Source organism: Paroedura picta, chromosome 2 (assembly GCF_049243985.1).
Source record: "Paroedura picta isolate Pp20150507F chromosome 2, Ppicta_v3.0, whole genome shotgun sequence".
In the NCBI taxonomy this organism is placed as follows: Eukaryota; Metazoa; Chordata; class Lepidosauria; order Squamata; family Gekkonidae; genus Paroedura; species Paroedura picta.
Window position 1 is genome coordinate 148486765 of NC_135370.1, and position 8172 is coordinate 148494936.

At 43.8% G+C, this 8172-nt stretch overlaps 1 long non-coding RNA gene across 1 annotated transcript; it reads left to right on the forward strand.

Annotated features, from left to right (window-relative positions):
- Positions 1-2076: 2076 nt before the first annotated feature.
- LOC143828821 (uncharacterized) lies at positions 2077-5660 on the forward strand. Its single transcript, XR_013227904.1, has 3 exons — positions 2077-2215; positions 5044-5117; positions 5496-5660. It is a non-coding gene; the product is annotated as an uncharacterized LOC143828821 (long non-coding RNA).
- The last annotated feature ends 2512 nt before the right edge of the window (positions 5661-8172 follow it).

The following is an 8172-nucleotide window of genomic DNA, read 5'->3' on the forward strand; positions in this document are numbered from 1 at the left end:
AGAAAAGTACTGAGGGAAGAGGAACAGTTCCTCTCCCTCCTCACTGCAGCCTCTTGGTTCCACATAACAGTCATTTCAGGGGTGCAGGAGGCAAATGGAGGAGGGGAAGTCGGTAAATATATCACTTCCACAAACTGGCTGTGTCGACAGAACTTTTGGCTTCAGCCTATTACTTGGCCACATTGCCTCTTTGACACCCGTGTGTTACTGAGCGAGCAAAGGAAAGAGTGACAGCTTGTTCTTCAACCTGTCATTTGTGATCACAAGGGGGAGAAGGTGTTGGCAGAGTTTAAATATGTGAAGGATTAGAGCACCAGACTGCTGAAAAGAATAAAACAGTGCTATTGTGAAAAGAAACAACTGTGAAAAGAAAGAGGCATGAAGAGAGATCTAACAGCTAGATTTGTCTGAAGTCATTCTTCTGTTTGGCTGCTGTTCTGGAGGCAAGCAGGGAGGAAGTGCATTCAAAAGAGCATGACTGAGTCCACCAGGACACTGAAGGAGATGATTTGAAAAATACGAAGAATTTCTGATCTAACTATGCTGAATGCACACCTCCTCCAACACCCCCTGCAGGACACTCTTCACATTCTGCTCAATCATTCACACTGCAGATCTTCCATATTCCAACAGAAGGGGGCAAAAGACCATGGGCATTTCTGCACATTGGAAAAAAAAATAGCGTTACGCCAACACCAAGGCGTAATGCTATTAAATAAGGCACTTCTGGCCATACCTCACCTCCTGGCTCTCTCCCTTCCCTCTGCCACCTTCTCGTGCTTCTGGGCACTCTGCACGCCGGCTTGAAATGGCGGAGGAGAGGAATGCACTATATTCACGACTCTCCTCCACGTGTCAATCAAGCTAGGTAGCCAATCACCTTTCTTCCTGTTTTAAAGGGCCCGCAATACAAGCTAATTTTTTTTAAGTGAAACTTCTCTATTTAGATGCCTATGCATCTAATCTAATTATAGATGCGTAATGCTTTTTAGAATGCCACCCCTTTTGGGTGTTAGCCTTGAAGCAGTCTTGTTCTTGATTTTTTTGGAGGGGAGGGTTTAGAGAGGCATGCTAAGTGTGTTAAATGGTGGCTATGGTTTTTTTTTTTTTTGCTTTGCTTGGGTGATTTAATGCATATTCGTTGCTCCAGGCAATTTACTTTTTAAAAAAATCCCCATACCTGGTAGAAGGGAGAGGGAGGCGAGTGTGAGGGAGGGCGCTGGAGGCAGAGATAGCGCTACTTCGGCTCAGCACATTTCCTGTCATTCGCACTAGATAGTTGGGGAAATCCACTTTTTGGGATTCCCCAACTTTCATTTTAAAATGGAGGATGTAGCTGCCGGTTTGTTGCTGGATGTTGGCGACGTCATGCAAAACGCCAAAAATATGGCATCAGCAAAAGGTAAGCCTTTCACTTTATTTTACAGGTGCGGAATGGCCCCATGAGTTGATGAGAGAAGCATGATCTTTTAGTTGCGAACATTTTATAGTTACAAACAATTAAGACTGGTGTATGTCAATGAGGAGATAGCACTAGCATTGCTTTAACTATATTTGTATCTTGTCTTCAGGATGTAAGATTATTTTAAAGTGGACAACAGATACAGTTCCACCCTGGAAGCTTCATCGCAGTTCTAGAGGGTCTGCCTTGTCTATAAACCTCCCATTGTTACTCTTTTGGGGACAAAAAAAATGTTTCAATGAGAAACTGTTCATTTCCTATAAATTACCTGGACAAGACATCTCTAGCAATGGTGCCAGATCTATTTGTGTGTATTGATTGCAGTTTTTAACTAACTGCCCAAGGCAGCATTCTCTCCCGATGAGAACTTTTCAATTCCTTATGTCACTGATGGGAATGAAAAAATAAATCACACAAAAAGCTGGGCCTTCTGTGCCTGCAAATGATGGAGAAACCTTAAAAGTTCCAGGAAGGGGCCTCGCACTACCCTGTCGTGTCAACATGGAGACTAAAACCAATGTTGATCCCTTTTGTTGCTATGTCCCCATGGCAACTGGCTGATGGACTCGGTGGGCCTGACGAAGCTTCAATCAGACACTAGCTTTGGCTTTTCAGTTTTATGGCCTCTCATCTCACGCTTCGCCTCTTTGAAAATGAAATTTATGAGCAGAGCTGTGAACTTTACCACATCACTAATTTTACAGCTGCCCTTGTCGAACCATTTCCTGCTGTTCGTTAGCAGCACACTAAAAGGTAACTCAGGAGGGGGAAGAGAGTAGAAACTAGAGGCCCCCAGTGGATTCGGAGGCATCACTGTTAGCAGGTGGGAGGGAGGAATGGTGGTCCCTGGGCTAGGCTGAAGGGAATCCAGTTCAGCCAGAGGCAGGGCTGGACCCTCCAGGAGGGGAGCAGCAAAGGCGGGGCCTAGCTCCCTCAGGGATATTTATTTATTTATTTGTTTGTTTGTTTATTTATTTATATTTATATACCGCCCTCCCCTGAAGGCTCAGGGCGGTTTACAGGGAACAGGAAACAGATACAGATGACAGATAATACAGTCCACCCTTCCCCTGAATTTCCATTTTAAAAAATGCAAGTCCCTAGCTAACAGAGTTATGACACCTAAAAGAGTTATAAAGGGAAATGGCAACATACCTAAAGATGTAAATGTGGCTGCGCGTTGCGTTCTTCTTGCCAAAGGATGCAAAGGCAATGGGATAACTGACATGCACTGTTTTAAAATTTTATACAATTATCAATATTTAATAAAATTAAATAACTTGAATAATATAGCATGCTTCTCTCCATATACAAGTTCTGGTTGTTCTTCACAGATCTTATGGTTGACTCCTCATGAAGTGTTATGCCCCCTCACCACATTTCTGGCTATAGGCCCATTTCCTGCCCCAAGACTCCATAGAGCAGGGGCTCGTGGGAACTGTAGTCCATGAACATCTGGAGGACCACAGGTTGACTACCCCTGCCATACAGGATAGACAGCTTTAGGAAAAGGTGCAGTTGCCCAGGGCTCAGCACTGTCAGGGGGGCACTGCCAGGCTCACAGTGAAGGGCCCCTGTGGCAGCAGTCACCACCTCTCCCAGTAGCCTGTTGCTTGCCCTCTCCTCATGCAATGGAGGTGGGGCAGCATTGTGCAAAGCCACAGGGAGAAAGAAGAGAGCAAGCCCCATCAGCTGCTCTTGCACCTAAGTATGCACCAGCTAGTGGAACATGCTGTTTGCTGCAGAGCGGAGATCTCAAGCCAAGGCACAGAGTAGCTGCCAGTAAAGCCAAGGCAATGAGCATGGCAACAGCATAGACACGATTTAATAGACACATAATGGGACTGAATAGTCCAAAATACACAGCTGGATAGCCTCTCAAGGCCAGCAACCCAAGGACTGTTGATTTTGTTACACCAACCCTTACATTTGTGGCATCTGGACCCTGAAATGGAGCCTTTGACTCTACTGAATTTCAAGATGGCAAAAAAGTGTCATAATCTGAATGGTCAGGCCCTGATATGTAGTCTGTCATGACTGGAGGACCTTAGGTATAAAATGCATGCCTTCACTTCAGTCGTAATTGACACTTCTGAATGTAATCCAACATAATCCTACATCAGTTTTATATTGGCCCATCCCAACAAATTATACCTTTTGAGACCACTTGCTGGCAGAGGGCTGTTGCCTTCAAGCTTTGCTTGTGGCTGACCAATGGAAGCTCCCAACAAGGCACTCAAAGAATCATAGAGATGGAAGAAACCTCCAGGGTCACCTAGTCCAACCTCTGCAGAATGCAGGAAATTCACAACTACCAGCCCAGGCACCTCCAATTCCCTCAAAGCAGAATCCCTGGCCAGTCAGACCTGGAGGAAATTCGCCTCCTACCCCCAAAGTGACAATTAGCATTTCCTTGTGAGAAGAAACTGGATGATGGACAATCTTTTTGCCTTACTGTTAAGAGTATATTCCCATGTATATAAAAAAGGTAAAGGTATCCCCTGTGCAAGCACCGAGTCATGTCTGACCTTTGGGGTGACGCCCTCTAGCATTTTCTTGGCAGACTCAATACGGGGTGGTTTGCCAGTGCCTTCCCCAGTCATTACCGTTTACCCCCCAGCAAGCTGGGTACTCATTTTACCGACCTCGGAAGGATGGAAAGCTGAGTCAACCTTGAGCCAGCTGCTGGGATTGAACTCCCAGCCTCATGGGCAAAGCTTTCAGACGGCTGTCTTACCACTCTGCGCCACAAGAGGCTCTCCCATGTATATAGATTAGGGATAAATCAGAATGAGGATGAATTGATCAATATTTAACAGGTAGGGTAGTTTTGATATGCCTCTGGCACAGTAATTGACCAGGTCTGACTTGCTTGACTGTTACGGAGCGGGGCCATTCTTGTCTGTTGCAGGTAACTCCCCTATGGCTCCATTGCTACCATTTCTGACGATGCCTTCTGATGTGTAAAAATAGAAATACTAATTTTACCACTCTCCCCAAAGACCAGCAACACTTCTAGACTGCTGTGTCATCTATTATAAGTCCTCAGACATCGTAATGATAAATTCCCTCTTGTGCTGTGGAAAGTAATAACAAACTTTGCTATTCAAATGGGAATTTTACAGCAGGAGGAAGAAAGCGGGCAGTTATAAGAGTACTATCCAGATCCAAGCTGCGAAAGGTGGAAAATTGATCTGAGGAAACACCATGAACCTCTAAGCACAACGTAATATGTCTAAAGTGAAATTGAATCGCCTCTACATGGAGACTTTCACAAATTAATCTTCAGTTTAAACTAATGCAATTACATTTGTTGTATTGCCTATACTTTTCACTTGGCAACAGTACTTTGAATGCTGGAAGGAGCTGGATAAGGACATGAACCCAAAAGTTATTGTATTGTAGGCAGGACCGAGTCATATTTTAAACTGAATTAACAGTCTAAACACTTCTTATATGAAGTGAGCAAAAGCTTAACACAAATGTGTGCATGTGGGTGTTACTTAATACATTAAGAGCCATATTGAATCACTTAGCTCAGGAAGCCTGAAACATTCTCAACTACTTGTTTGTCCCCACAGTTGCATCTACCCCTATGTGTGTACAGGGCTGTCTAGTTGCAGCTGACATATGGCAATCCCAGAGGGTTTTCAAGGTAAGAGATTAAGCAGAAGTGACTTGCCATTTCCTTCCTCTGCAAAGTCTTCCTTGCCAGTCTCCCATCCTATTGACCTTGCTTAGATTCCAAGATCTGATAAGATCATGTTATACTTATCATTCCACATCCCATATCCTTGCTATAGCTATGGGAATTTTAAAAGGTGATGGGGGCAGGGAATGAATCTCCCCCATCCCCTCTATTAAAAATAACCTCTTTGGCATTTCTCACATTTTAACCTATAGGCACATGACTTGGTCATATCAGCTTCATATCAGTGACATGATTCTCCTCTGGTTTCAAAGTTCCTTGCCTGTCTGCTCAGGAATTATATCTTCTCCATCCCCCCCCCATTTCTTTTTACATCTCTTCTAGCCCCTCCACTTAGAGGAACCTCAGAATGCATGCCAAGCAAGAAGTCTAATATTTCACATTTCCTGTTGCTATATATCTTTGTCAAGTCTTTCATCTCTTCCCCAGTGGGGAAATGCACAAAACCCCATCCACCCAATGCGTTACAGAAGGCCCGAAGCCGCTCGAAGAAGGAAAAGATGGCACATGGTGCCAGCAACAGTGTCTGAAGTTTCTAGATCCCCCCCCCACCTGACAGTTCAAAGATGCCATGGTTCTGATGCCACTTTCATGTTTGGGCAGCAATCTTCTATGCCCTTAATGTTCTATGCCAACGTGAAATGGAATCTGAAAGCCAACTGCATAGTGATATGTCTTTATTGATTGATTCATTTATTTAAACTATATGTGTACCATGCCTTGCCATAAATGTCTGCGAGGCAGCTTTCAAAAATGAACTGTCATTCAGTAACAACAAAACAAGAATAGCAGCAAACTCAAAATAAAACAATATTGGATTAAACATACAGGAGTAAAAAATGTTTACAGTGATATTGAAATTGCAACTTTTAACCTCCCAAATAATCAGCATAACATCAGAGAGGCCTCTAAAATAACAATGATATGAAAGCAGGACTACTGATTATAGATATTATAGATTAAACTACTGATTATAGATGGCTTGGGAAAATGTAAAAAATGTCTTTATATAAGCTTTTAACTTTTAGTGCCAGGCAAAATTCTCTGGTTCCATAGGTGCCCTTGCTGAGAAGGCCCTGTCTCTGAAAGGAGGGGTTCACAGAGCATGTTGTCTCTGTAACATGTGCCTTCTATTAGCCTTTTCAGCCAATTTTCAAAGGCAGCCCATGGGCAAAGAATAGCTGTCACACACTCTGGATGTTATCAGATAACAGATAACTGTGACTAAATCATGCCTCTCAAGGAAGAGCTACAGCTGGCTAATCAGACAAAGCCAGTTAAATTTACAAAACAGAGGGTACTCAACTTGAGCACCTTGTCCAAGGAAGAGATACGAGACACAGAAAATAGTCATCTGAGCTGGAGGATTCAGCATTACTAGTATTCTGCCCTTTTTCTGAACTTGGAGCTGCCAGGCATATTACAATTCTGCTGCCTGAGAGCCAAACTACATGTTACAGGTCAGCACGGGACAACCTGTGGCAGCCTACACAATTTTAGATGAGAATTTTACAGTTTAAAAATTACTGTGAGGGTCCAATCCTGACCGGGCCCACCACGCAGCAGCAGTATATGATCGTGTTCCCTCTCCCTATTCATGCACATATTTTCAAGTGTTGAAATAGTCATAGGGGCTGTTTCATTATTGGAAACGGTGCAGGAGAGTAAGATTGCATGGTGCCATTGTACTGCAAGCCTGATCAGGACTGGGAATTCATGGCATTTCTTAAACTGCTAAATTTTTGTCTAAAATGGTATCAGCCAAGGATTGTCTGGTGCCTGCCTATCATGTGTAGTTTAACTCCTATTTATGTCAGGGCTGTAGTAGTGAAAGGTAGCCTGAGGATAACAAAAGGTGTTTTTATCTATCCCCTTGAGTGCAAATTAAACTAAACCATTCTCCAAAGTGACACAAAAGGCATAACTGCTAGTGGTCCCCCGCATTGTCTGATCAACCTATTTTTGGCATTGTTCTCTGCCGACCTGGTACAGATGTGAATAAGAAGGAATTCAATATGGCATAATCAGTGTCTTGCACTTCTACCCATCACCGTCCATTCTGGATCAGTGGGGTTTGTTCAAGTGAATAATGAACCATATACAGAGGAGCGGTGTGTCACACCAACAGTGGTGTGCAACATCCAAGGCTGATGGCATATAACAGAGGTACATCTGTATTTCTGACAGGCCCTTGAAAGTCTGGGATTCAGACTTGTACTTGTTGTCACTGTGAAAACTTGAGCACTGGTGCAAAGCTTCTAATGCCCAGTGAATACAAGTGAGGGACAGAATGGCCATCCCCTTTTGGAGGATCAGAGGAACTGCTCAAGTTGTAGAAGACCAGAAAGGAATCACACACATGTTACATTATGGTTGCACCCGGGGATCTCCTGGAATTACAGGGAATCTCCAGACTAAAGATATCAGTGCCCCTGGAGAAAATGGCTGCCTTGGAGGGTGGACTCCATAGCATTATACAAGGCTGAGGTCCCTGCCTGTCACAAATCCCACCCACTCCCGGCTCCACTCCCAACGTCTCCAGGTATTTTCCAGCCCAGAACTGGCATGCCTACCAGAGCTCCAGCTATCTCCTCCTGTCCATTATTCCAGGTTAGGCTGCCGCAACAAATTAAAGCAGGAGCCCATGGCACCTTGAAGACTTAACAAAATTTATTCCAGCATAACCTTTGTGAGTCAGTGTTGGCCTTCTATCATTCTAGGGCAAATATTTCTCCATGCACTAGGAAACACGGCATGCAATCAACAACTATGCAAGTTTCCAGTGCAAGTTAAACTTTTGTTAATCCTTATTGTGGGTGGGATCTCCCATATGTGGTTTGATTTGTTCTTCAACATAGGGTCTACTTCTGAAAATCCCCCTTTTCCACTTCAGTGCTGAAGACTACATTTTGAAACTGATTTGCAAGGTGTTCAGCTCCATGTCTTCTTGTGCAAAACAGACTGTCTCTAGACCAGGCTTTCTTAACCAGGGTTTCATGAA